This window comes from Macaca nemestrina, chromosome 4 (assembly GCF_043159975.1).
Source record: "Macaca nemestrina isolate mMacNem1 chromosome 4, mMacNem.hap1, whole genome shotgun sequence".
Lineage (NCBI taxonomy): Eukaryota > Metazoa > Chordata > Mammalia > Primates > Cercopithecidae > Macaca > Macaca nemestrina.
This window is the reverse complement of record NC_092128.1, coordinates 74,064,692-74,078,161: the sequence shown is the minus strand read 5'-3', so window position 1 is coordinate 74,078,161 and position 13,470 is coordinate 74,064,692. Positions and strand designations below refer to the sequence as shown.

The 13,470-nt window shown below is 37.6% G+C and overlaps 1 non-coding gene across 1 annotated transcript; it reads right to left on the bottom strand.

Moving 5' to 3' along the window:
- Positions 1-12,799: 12,799 nt before the first annotated feature.
- LOC112425563 (U6 spliceosomal RNA) lies at positions 12,800-12,905 on the bottom strand. Its single transcript, XR_003016683.1, has one exon. It is a non-coding gene; the product is annotated as a U6 spliceosomal RNA (small nuclear RNA).
- Positions 12,906-13,470: the final 565 nt, after the last annotated feature.

The following is a 13,470-nucleotide window of genomic DNA, read 5'->3' as shown; positions in this document are numbered from 1 at the left end:
ACCTCTGCTCTGAATCTTTTCTTGTCCTCCTTTCTTGAGGATGTTGATTCCTCCATCAGTTATCCCTATGCAAATCATCCTTTTTCAGTGTCTTCCAGTTCTTCCTATCTCCTTGCTGTTTGCCTTCCTCCAAAAGAATTTGTTTTTATATGAAAAACACCCATGGACACTCTTCCTGTGTGTTTACCTGGTCAACTCTTTCCTCCTCTTGCAAACATCTAGAAAGAGCAGTGTTGACTCTCTGCCTTCACTGGCTCAATTAGCATTCTCTCCTCAGCCACTTCATTGTTCTTCACCAAGACTGTGTGGTATGACCACTTGTTAACTCCAAGGGACACTTTATATTCCTTATCTTCCTGGACCATTCTGTGGCACCTGACATTGTTGACCATTCTTCCTTATTTAGTATCCATCTAAAACAGAGCAGGGACTCTGTTTTCAGCCCACTTCTTGCTGTTTTTAAGTGATCTTAGGATCACTTAGCCATTATTTGTGGTCCCACCACTGCCATGGGATCAATTTCCTTATACACACACACATGCACGCATGCACGCACACACACACGCCTGATTATGTCAGTCCATATTTATCTATCCTCATGCTGTAAGAACCACCTGCCTACTGGATCTCTCTACTAGGATATGCTTCAGGTGCCTAATACTTACCATTTCCTAAACAAACTCATCACCTTCCTTCTCCTTTATCTACTTTCAACCTTTATGCCTAAGTTTTTGCCATTAACCCAGCTATCCAAGCAAGTGTTTGAGTCATTCTTGCTTCCTTCTAAATAACTCTCAACTGTGTTGCCCCCTTTCTATCCACTTGCTGTTACCTTGGTTAAGGGATGATTTCCTGCCTGCACTTCTTATCCTTTTACTCATCTTTCTCAGGTCACTCAAAATCCAATCCTACTGACATTCTGCCATACCTCTTACCAGACAGAACTTTCTTAAATTAAAATCTGATAATGTCATTTCCTGCTAAAAACTAGTTAGTGGCTCCATGTTTATTTCCTTACCCCTGAGCTATCCAGAATGTTTACTAATGCTCAGCAGGTTACCTCACACCTTAATAATATTTTTAAAAGAGAGAGACAGAAACCATCTGACAGAAACTCTCTCAACCTGTGCATTACTTCTATTTTTATTTTTATTTTTATTTTTTGATATGGAGTCTCACTGTGTTACCCAAGCTAGAGTGCAGTGGTGTGATCTTGGCTCACTGCAACCTCTGCCTCCCAGGTTGAAGCGATTCTCCTGCCTGTCTCCTGAGTAGCTGAGACTACAGGTGTGCACCACCATACCTGGCTAATTTTTGTATTTTTAATAGAGACGGGGTTTTACCATGCTGGCCAGGCTGGTCTCGAACTCCTGACCTTAGGTGATCCACCTGCCTTGGCCTCCCAAACTGCTGGGATTACAGACATGAGCCACAACGCCAGCCCTATGTATTACTTTAAAACAAACTGCTACACTTTATCTTGTCCTTTCTGATTCAAAGAAAAATTCCTCCTCCCCTTTCCCAAAACTGTCACTCTCACCTGTGTCTATGATTATATCAATATCATTTCATTGAGAATCTGGTCTCCTAAGTTCACCTTCCTTATTTCTACCTTTAATTTATCTCTCTTCTTTGTTTGCCAAATGCATCCTATCTTCCTTAATGGACCACACACAATCTCTCTTTTTTCACCACCACACTTCTGAAGGAACAGTTTGTGGTTACTTCCCCCATTTAAAAAAAGTTTATTTTAACTACTTGTCAGTTCTTTACGTGAAAACTAACTTATGTCCCTACTACTTTATTTAAACCACTCTTTCAAATGAGGGCCACATCCTAAATTACCAAATTCAACGTATTTATCTTAGCTTTATCCTTCTTGGCTGTGCATCTTCCTTGAAATATTTGCTTTATTCAAATCTCTCCTCTTACCTTTCTCATGCATCTCCGAAGACTCCTCTTGCTTTTCTCAAAGCCCCTTTTTAAAAGCGCTTTTCAAGTTTCTCATTTGCCTATTTCTCTTCTTAGCAAAACTAAATTGTAAGTTGACTTCAACTATCACTCCTGATCCACACGTGCAACCTGGCTTCTCATGGTCCTCTGATTTTCATATACCTCAGGGACAGCTTCAGTGACTCTCATAGTACCTCAGATTCAATGTGTTGGAAAACAAGTTTTATTTTCCTTCTAAACCTTGTTCATCCTTTAAATTTTCCCTTTAGTTCATTGGCACACTATCCTTCAAGTAATTTCTGCTAATCTTTGACTCATCTTCTTTCTACTCTGCCTTCTACTCATCTAAAGTATAGGGTTTTGGCCAGGCATCCAAGCACTTTGGGAGGCCAAGGTGGGTGAATCACTTGAGGTCAGGAGTTCGAGACCAGCCTGGCCAACATGGTGAACCCCCCGCCTCTACTAAAAATGCAAAAATTAGCCAGCTGTGGTGGCAGGCACCTGTAGTCCTGGTTATTTGGGAGGCTCAATCATGAGAATCGCTTGAACCTGGGAGGCAGAGGTTGCAGTGAGCCGAAATCATGCCGCTCTCCTCCAGTCTGTGTAACAGAGTGAGACTCCAACTCAAAAAAAAAAAAAACCCTTTACACCGGGCATGGTGGCTCCTACCTGTAATCCCAGCATTTCGGGAGACCAAGGTGGGCAGAGTGCTTGAGCTCAGGAGTTCAAGACCAGCCTGGGCAACATAGTGAAACCCTGCCTGTAATCCCAGCATTTCAGGAGACCAAGGTGGGCAGAGTGCTGGAGCTCAGGAGTTCAAGACCAGCCTGGGCAATGTAGTGAAACCCTGCCTGTAATCCCAGCATTTCGGGAGACCAAGGTGGGCAGAGTGCTTGAGCTCAGGAGTTCAAGACCAGCCTGGGCAACATAGTGAAACCCTGTCTCTACAGAAAAGATAAAAATTAGCCAAGTGTGGTGGCGCAGTGGCGCGTGCCTGTAGTCCCAGCTACTCAGAAGGCTGAGGTAGCAGGATCACCTGAGCATGGGAGGTCAAGGCTGCAGTGAGCCAAGATCACACCACTGCACTTCAGCCTGGGTGACAGAGTGAGACTCTGTCTCAGAAAAAAAACAAAAACCAAAAAACTCAACTCTTTATTAGTTACATTATATGCTTAAAACAAAAGTATGTATGTGTGTGTGTGTATATATATATATATCATACATATATATATATCATGGTCACTTAAATCTGTAAGATATCAGAAAAAAATAAAATTATCAAAACTGTTTGAAATAAGGATTTATAGACCTTGCTGTAAATGTACAGTGCTTTGAGAGTTACTACTGATATAAAGCCATCAACATTAGCAAGACATTTAGAAACTAAGCACCAAAACATGAATTAAATCTTTACTCTTTGAGAGCAAAAAAAAATTTGTGAGCATGTATGAATGTTTCAAATTACATGTATTGTATTAGTACCTTAGTAGAGCAGTATATAATTTGTAACTAATTAATATGCAAAAGTTGGAGGAGTGCATGCTCCAATTTTTAACGAATGTGAACTCACAGTCACAAAAATTGGAATCACTTACCTAATGAATCAACATATCCTGTTCACTCTGCCTTCCCCAAAGCTTTTCTTTTCCTCTCCAGAATGCTCTGGTTTAGGCTCTATCCTGACCATTGCAACAGGCTCTACTGTATTCCTTGCCTCTAGTTTCTCACTTTTTCAATCTCTTTTTTCCAATTGCTACTAGCATTTTTTGTCTAAGACTTATATTTGATCTTGTCATGCACCTGCTCAAAATCTCTGGTGGTTCTTTATTGGAACAAAATGAATAACAAACCTGTCAACGTGTTTAAGATTGTTCGTGATTTGGCCTAAATCTCCCTCTCTTAGCTCTGATTTCATCAAACCATGCTAAACTACAAGTCAGGAACATTACGTATGTGGCTTTTCTCTTACTATTCCCTTAAGTTGAAATATTTCCCACCTCCACATCTCATATTCTACTTATTTAAAATCTTTCTGTTTTAAAGACCTGCTACATTTTGCTTTTTCCATGAACTTGTGCCATACTTCCTTATGGGAATATAAATCTTTTCCTTTTTTTCATTTCTCATAGCATTTTGTTTCTATATATGCTTAAGTATGCCTTCAACACAGGCACCATCCAATCAGAACAGATATCTTCATTACTTGTGCATATTGTGTGTAATTGGGAAATTATCAGTTCTGTTTTTTGGGATATATCCCACTGAACCTTATAAACTATTCAGTTACTACGTTTATTTTCCTTTTCCTCATCCCCCTCCCTCCATACTTTATACATTGGGGCACAGGAACTTAGTCCTTGTTATATTATATGTAGGGAAAACGTGAAAAACTTAGAAATTGAGAAAAAATATGGTTGTCATCAGTGGAAACTTGGGCATTGTCCAGATTATCTGATTCTATGGGGGTTTGTGTATCTTGCCTTTGTTTTACATTGCCGTAAAATAACTATAATACATAATTATACTATATTATCTAATACTTGTAGTAATGCAAATGATTCTTGTCCATAGAAATGCAAATTGTCTCTCATTTGAGAGTCAGTTGATTATTGCCCTCTGGATATTGAACAGATTTAAGTTTTTACATCTATTAAGCAAATTTATTTCACAATTTCTGCTGACCTATATATGTGTGGTCCTTTGAATTTTTCTTTAAGCCAGTTGTTACATCTTATTGGTTCCCTCATTAATTAATGAGCTAAATAAATAAAAGTTTTGACACATGTTCACTTTATATCTGTTTGAAAGTCATAATATCTTCTTTTAAAAATTATCTTTTAATACGTGTGTCCCACCCCCTGGGCCATGGACCAGTACCAGTCTGTAACCTGTTAGGAACCAGGCTGCACAGCAGGAGTTGAAAGTTGGTGAAGGAGCATTACCACCTGAGCTCCGCCTTCTATCATCTCAGTGGAGGCATCAGATTCTCATAGGAGCACGAATGCTATTGTGAACTGTGCATGAGAGAGATCTAGGTTGCATGCTGCTTATGAGAATCTAACTAATGCCTGATGATCTGAGGTGAAACATTTTCATCTGGAAACCATCCACCCTGCCCATCCGGTCCATGGAAAAATTGTCTTCCATGAAATTGGTCTCTGATGCCAAGAAGGTTTGGGACCACTGTTTTAATACATGAGTATGCCTTACATTTAGTAAATATTAATATTTCTTTTTTTGTTTGGAGACAGAGTCTTGCTCTGTTGCACAGGCTGGAATGCAGTGATGTGATCACAGCTTACTGCAGCCTTGAACTCCTGGGCTCAAGTGATCCACCCACTTCAGCATCCCCAGTAGCTGGGATCACAGGCACAGGACACCACGCCCAGCTAATTTTTGTATTTTTTTTTTTTTTTTTTGTAGTGACAGGGTTTCATCATGTTGCCTGCCCGCTCTGGTCTTGGACTCCTGGGCTCAAGCAATCCTCCTGCCTCATCCCCCCAAAGTGCTGGGATTACCCGTGTGAGCCACAACAACTGGCATGATATTTCTTAAATATAGATTAAAGATCATTTAATGAAGAATATTGGAGGAAATTTAGACACTTTTCATTTAAAATTTTTTAAGATTATGAGGTAAAGAAATATTTTCCAAGCCAAATTTTTGTTTGCCTAGATGAGAGAACAACTTCCTCTAAAAGACTAAAAATGACATTTTTAATTAAAAAGTATTTATTTTTTTATTTAAAAAAATTTAAATTCAGCAGGTATATGTTCAGTTTTGTTACATGGATATATTGCATGATGCTGAGGTTTGGGCTTTGATTGAACTCATCACCCAAATAGTAAACATAGTAACGAATAGGTAATTTTTCTATCCTCCACCTGGCTTTTGGAGTCCCCACTGTCTATTGTACCCATCGTTACGTCTATGTATACCCACTGTTTAGCTCCCACTTATAAGTGAGAATATGTAGTATTTCGTTTTCTGTTTCTATGTTAATTCACTTAGGATATTGGCCTTTAGTTGCGTCCATGTTGTTGCAAAGGACATGATTTTGTTCTTTCTCATGGCTCTGTAGTATTTCATGGTATATACGTATCACATTTTCTTTATTCATCCACCATTGATGGACACCTATGTTAATTCCATGTCTTTGAATAGTGCTGTGATAAATATGTGAGTGCAGTTGTCTTTTTGGTAGAATGATTTACTTTCCTTTGGGTATATACCCAGTAATGGAATAACTGAGTTGAATGATAATTCTATTTTTAGTTCTTTGAGAAATCTTGAAACTGCTTTCCACATGGGCTGGACTAATTTACAATCCCATTAACAGTACTTGAATGTTCCCTTTTCTCTGCAACCTCGCCAGTATCTGTTATTTTTTTACTTTTTAGTAGTAGCCATTTTGACTGGTGTGAGATGATATCTCATTGTGGTTTTGATTTGCATTTCTCTGATAATTAGTGATGAGCATATTTTTTAGATTTGTTGGCTGCTTTTATGTCTTTTGAGAAGTGTCTATTTATGTTCTTTGCCCACTCTTTAGTGGTTTTTTTGTTTTTTTGTTTGTTTTTTTAAGTTCCTTATAGATTCTGGATATTAGTCCTTTGTCAGATGCATAGTTTGCAAATATTTTCTCCCATTCTGTACGTTGCTTGTTTACTCTGTTGCTGCTTTCTTTTGCTGTGCAGAAGCTCTTTAATTAGGTACCACTTAGTTTTTGTTTTTGTTGCATTTGCTTTTAAGGACTTAGTCATAAATTATTTGCCTAGGTCAATGTCCAGAAGAGTATTTTCCAGTTTATCTTCTAGGATTTCTATAGGCTGAGGACTTACATTTAAGTCTTCAATCCATCTTGAGCTAATTTTTGTATATGGCGAGAAGTAGGGTTTGAATTTCATTCTTCTGCATGTGGTTCACCAGTTTCCCCAGCAACATTTATTGAATAAGGTGTTCTTTCCCTATTGTTTATTTTCATTGACTTTGTGGAAGATCAGTAGGTTGTACATGTGCAGCTTTATTTCTGGCTTCTCTATTCTGTTCTATTTGTCTATGGGTCTGGTTTTGTACCAGTACCATGCTGTTTTGGTTATTACAGCGTTGTGGTATAGCTTGAAGTTGGGTAATGAGATGCCTCTGGCTTTGTTCTTTTTGCTTAGAATTGCTTTGGCTATTCAGGCTGGTTTTTTGTTTGTTTGTTTCATGTGAATTTTAGAATAGTTTTTTCTAATTCTGTGAAGAATGACGTTGGTAATTTGATAGGAATTGCATTGAATTCAATGATTGCTTTGGGTAGTATAGACATTTTAGCAATATTCATTCTGCTAATCATGAACGTGAAATGTTTTTCCATTTGTTTGTGTTATCTATTCTTCCTTTCAGCAATGTTTTGTAGTTCTCATTGTAGAGTTCTTTCACCTCCTTGGTTAGATGTATTCCTAGGTATTTTATTCTTTTTGTGGCTATTGTAAATGGAATTGTGTTCTTAATTTGGTTCTCAGTTTGAATGTTATTGGTATATAGAAATGCTACTGATTTCTTATGCATTGATTTTGTATTCTGAAACTTTACTGAGGTCATTTCTCAGTTTCAGGAGTTTTTTGGTGGAATCATTAGAGTTTTCTAGATATAGAATCATATCCTCAGCAAAGAGAGGTAACTCCCTCTTTTCCTATTTGGATTTCTTGAAATATTTTTAGCACGATGAATTTGAACATCAGCCTTTAGATCCTTCAATCAAGTTGAGTATCCCCTACCAAAATAAAACAAAAAAAAACCAAAGATCCAATTTGTATTTATTCAATTACTTGAAAACTGATACAAGAGAATAAACATAAAGAAGTCCTAAAGTATTACTCAATTATTTTTGTACTTTTTCAATCTGGAAGTTTTCACAGTGAAAAAAAGATACAGAAATCTTCTCAATAATCATTTGGAAGTTGTATAAAGTAAAAGTTTTATACATGGTATAGTAGTCTTCAGTGTAATTAACACATTCCAAATTCACTCCAAATTCACACATGTCCTATTTGTCTTCAGACTGGAAGCACTTGAGATTTAACTTTAGGTCTCTGGTTCTTTCTGTTTAAATTATCTTCCTATCTCAAGTATATTCTGGTTTTCCCACCTTTTTAGCTTCTCTTCTATCTCGTTTCCTTCTGCCACCAATTGTAGTATTTACTAAATATTTGTACTTCCAAGAAAACTCTTTACTCCTTACCCTGGTGGCTTCATTTGTTTTAATAGTTTGGGCAAAGGTGGAAACAGAGGAAATGACAGAAAAGTGGACAGATTGGATTTTAGAAGTAAAATTGACATAACTTGCTGATGGATTGTATGTGATGGATTAGAGAGAGGGAGAATCAAAGGTGATTTCTATTTCTGGCTTAAACAGTGGTTTCAGAGCCTACTTATTAACAGGGGAAAGACTGCAGTAGGAATAATCTTAGAAATGATTATCGGAATATTTCTTCAGTTAATTCTTATTTACATTATATAGTATGTTTAAAAGTTAAAACTAAGAAAATACAATACATATTAAATTTTCATATATGAAACTCTGCCCTATCCCACCACTCTTAATACTTTTTTTCCTGGGATACAAATACAAAAAGTATATCTCCAACTCCATTCCCAAGTTGCATTTTTTTTTTTCAGACGAAATCAACAGTTTTCACCAATGAGTTTTAAAAAAATTGACTGAGTGGGGGATGGAATGGTAGTGTAACAATTATTTTGCCTTGGGTCTAAAAAAACTAAGACCAATTTTCCTTTCTATAGAATAGTTGATTTAAATTAGCTAAAATTCAGTTCACTGGTTTTTTAAAGGCATGGAAGGGGTCCCTTAGGGATGGTGAATATGAATATCTCCTATTGTTTGTAGAATAAAGGGTGCTAACCATTGATCAGGTCAAAGAGGGGCAGTTGGAAGTAGAGAAGAAAACTAAATGACCTGTCTGGTTGCAAAGCCTCATGGCCCAAATGGTACTGACATTTTCACTAAACAGGTTAAGGGAAAAAATAGAGGTTAATTAACTTACAGGTGTTTCAGCTAAAATGACCAACACTGCCATAGGCCTAAGGTAAGTTTAATGCTGTTAGCAACATCTTGGTCTACCACTCCACATTGTGTCACCTTTGAATGCCTGTAAACATATTAGGATTGCTTTTTGTGTATGGCTGTGTAGCTCACAGGGATATATGAAAATGTATTAGGTAATGTCTGTAAAGCACTTTAAATGATTTATTCTTTAGCCAATTTTTCTTAAGGGATACTTTGTCTCTCACACTTCTAATTGCTATCTAGCTAGATGATAAAGAGCCATTTTCAACTAAACACTTCGTGGGTTATAGGAGATGACTCATAGATCTTTTACTCTATGCACACAGAACACATACTCCCATCATGAAATTCTGTCTTTTCTAACTAGTATATCTTTTTGTTGACATTTAAATATCATTTTCAGTTTGGAGAAGTGGCAGGTATAACTTCGTGGTCATTAGAAAAAAGTTTTTACTATGGGGGTAGAATAATGTGGTAAAAAAGAGTGTAGGTTTTGAAAGAAGAACATTTGTTATTTGACATTTGGCTCTACCATTTACTAGCTAAATAATGTGGCAAATCATTTTACCTGTTGAACTTCAACTTGCTGTAAAATGAAGATAATCACACTTATCACTCAAGGTTGTTTTTCTGACTCAACGAGTAATGTATAGATCTTGACACCTAGGTGATGCTCAATAAAAAATTCTTTCTTTCCTCCTTCAAACTTCATTGTCACTGGTAAATACACAAGCAGTCTGTCTTAAATCTGTTCTCTTCCTGACTACATCTAAAAGTAAACACATGTGTCAGAGACCAGATATTTAATTAACAGAAAACAGCCAAGTCAAATTCAGATACATTCCTTTAGATAATTACATAATCTTTGGTTAAGCCTCTTTAAAAAAACAACAACAACAAAAAACACTATGACATTGAAGGTCCCTCCTTTTTGCCAAGTTACCTTTTTGCCTTATTTCCAAGTTTTAAATAATTTTATTTAACAGCCTCTTTTTGTGATCATAAATAACCTCTGGAGATTATTCTTGATTACTCACATATAAAGCTAGTTTCATGTTTTGTCATGATAGTTCACACAGCTCAGTAAGAGGTATTAACTAACTGTATCTGCTTCCTTGAACATTCAGTATTGAGCAACTACAGAGGCCAAATAATTAAATTCTGTCAGGTAATTTCATTAGAGAATATAGGATTCAATTCTTTAAAAACCTGTTATTTTTTTCTTCTGTCCCAAGACTACAAAACCAAGCCCCCAAAATTCTATCCACCAAGATTACAGGGTCATTATTACTTATAGATTCTGGTGGATTTCTTTCTACTTGAAGTCTCCAAATACTCTTGAGGTCCCTGGCTGGCTAGTAAGTGATATTGCTCTTCACTCATGAGGCTTTAACTATAAAACAGGTTGATTTTTTTTTTCGAGTCGGGGTGGGCAGTGAAATTTGTAGTCATTGTTTTCACATCTTGCCCCTTAATGATGAGCTTTCCATGTTTGATTAAATGTCGTTTTGATACAGACAGGAGGCAGGGAAATACTGAGTAGAAGAGGGCGGTTCCCTGGCAAAGGCTTCACCCTCAAGCCTGGAAACTGCCACCCTAAATGAGAATAGTTATTGCTGTTTTCCTGCCCGAACACTGCTTTTTCCAAACCACCCTGACCCCATCCTGTGTACTCATAGAAACCCCAAACTCCTCTGGCAAGGAGCAGAGCAGTACAGCAGAGAAGGAGAGAAGAAAAGTATCTGAATATCAAAGAGGCAGCTGGATGGTCAGAGAGGAGTTTGGCTGGGGATGGCCAAACTCTGGGGGAAGATTATCTTCCCACTCCATCCCCTTTCCAGCTCCCTATACCACTGAGAGCCACCTCCATTAATCAATAAAACCTCTGCATTCACCATCATTCAAGTCTGTGTGACCTGTCTTCCTGGATGCCGGACAAGGACCCAGGTACCAACAGAGCAGGTTATAAAAAGCCTTCACCCCAACTCTTCACTGAGCTGGTTAACACTTAGCCGTCCGTGGATGGCAACTGCAAAAGAGCATTAATTGTAACACACGCCTAGATGCTACCGTGGGGCTGGAACCCAAAAACGCTCGCCCAGGCCCCGGCACCTGCTTGCCTGCATGCTCCCCCTCCTCCATGGGGTTTATGTGGTGGCTGAGTAAATGAACCACACCCATGTCCCCCAAGAAGGGGTCCAAAGAACTTTCCCATCTCAATTTATTCTCAAATGTGACTCCAGGGTGGGCTTTGTATGATGAGGTCAAAATTGAAGACAGTACAATTCTCTGTTGAGGTGCAATACACAATTTTTTTTTCTTTTTTTGAGACTGAGTTTCACTCTTTTTGCCCAGGTTGGAGTGCAATGGCATGATCTCGGCTCACTGCAACATCTGCCTCCTGGGTTCAAGTGATTCTACTGCCTCAGCCTCCCGAGTAGCTGGGATTACAGACATGCACCACCATGCCTCGCTAATTTTGTATTTTTACTAGAGACAGGGTTTCACTATGTTGGCCAGGCTGGTCTCGAACTCCTGACCTCAGGTGATCTGGCTGCCTCATCCTCCCAAAGTGCTGGGATTACACTCGTGAACCACCGCACCCGACCGCAATACATAATTTTTTAATAAGAGTTTGATCAGTGTTTTTCATATAAGTAAAATAATACTATGAACAATGAGAGCACAAACAAATATTCAAGGCCTTCCAATTTATTCTGTAATGTGTACAGTCTCAGAAATAAATGTGTGAGTAACATTTTATTTATGAAATGTATCCTTTAGGTGAGTCCATGTCCTTCTGAGGCACATGGATGAAGCTGCAAACCATCATTCTCAGCAAACTATCACAAGAACAGAAAACCAAACACCGCATGTTCTCACTCATAAGTGGGAGTTGAACAATGAGAACACATGGACATAGGGAGGGGAACATCACACACCAGGGCCTGTCAGTGGAGTGGGGGGCTAGAGGAGGGGTAACATTAGGAGAAATACCTAATGTAGGTGACGGGTTGATGGGTGCAGCAAAAAAAGGCACGTGTATACCTATGTAACAAACCTGCACATTCTGCACGTGTACCTCAGAATTTAAAGTATAATAAAAAAAATTTAAAAAATAAAATGTATCCTTTAATTTGACTACTCTTTCGATCAATTCTTATAATAGTGTTGAACTAAGAAAAAAGAAAACAATTATTTGGTACATCTCTATTTTTATAAAACAAAAGAAATAAAACTTCATGATTTTCTAGGGGACTCATGGGAAATTTCAAAGATAGTTTGTTGTGTGAAGAAAATCCTCTAATTTTTATTTTTCTGAATCTAGGATGTGATTGTGGGAAAGCAAAACCAAGAGTTCTTAGAGTACTTTAGATCACTTCTTAATATAGGGTCAGATGTGCCTGAGAAACAGTAAATTCAATATCTGTTGATCAAAATAACAATACAATATTTTAAATATCAAGAATATGATAACACAAAAGAAAGGAGTGTTAGCTTTTCAGCAAATGAGGAACTTTAAGTTTTTGCTGCTTAATAAGCAAGGGCTTGAAAAAAATTACCACAAAATACAGAAAACTGTTTTAATGGGATATGGAATTTCTGCTGTGTTGTCAGGCCAGATAATGTAAAGGCATAAACTTTTACTACCTTTTGTTAAGAGCAGACCGAATAGTTTGAGATACACTGTTATTTTAGTATATAGAAAACCAAATTCTAGTTTTACATTAATATAGTAGTTAGCAGGAAAGAATTTATTAGCTCCTTGCCCTATTTTTTTTAATGGAACACATCATGATTTTGTGTGTCATCCTTGTGCAGAGGCCATACTAATCTTCTTGTATCATTCCAGTGTTAGTGTACATGCTGCCTAATTGAAAACCCTGTCCTATTTCTGTTGTATTTTTTTGAGACAGGGTCTTGTTTTGTCACCCAGGCTGGAGTGCAGTGGCATGCTTATGGTTGACTGCAGCCTCTGTCTCCTGGACTGCCCTATTTAAAAAACAGTCTTACAAATAAACTCGTCAGAATGGAGGGAACGTTGACAACATTTGAGTATATTTTATTGTTTCTTTTTCAACTCATTATTTGCAGTGAGGCAAATCAATTGTTTTCTGCATACTTACAACTTTCTACATCTATTTGAGATTTGTTTTATACAATTCGTTTTCTCATTCTAGAAGAACCAAACCTTTTAGTTTAAGACAGGAAATATTTCCAATACCTTGCATACATAGTCATACTTTTCTGCTACTATTGCTTTAGTATAGTCTTTGATGATTTATATAAATTCTAACTTTCAGTCAAAGCAGCTGATTTCTATTTCATAGAGAAAACTAGAAGGGGGTATAGAAGTATTTATTATAGGGCCGGGTGCGGTGACTCAGGCCTGTAATCCCAGCATTTCGGGAGGCCGAGGTGGGTGGATCACGAGATCAGGAGATGGA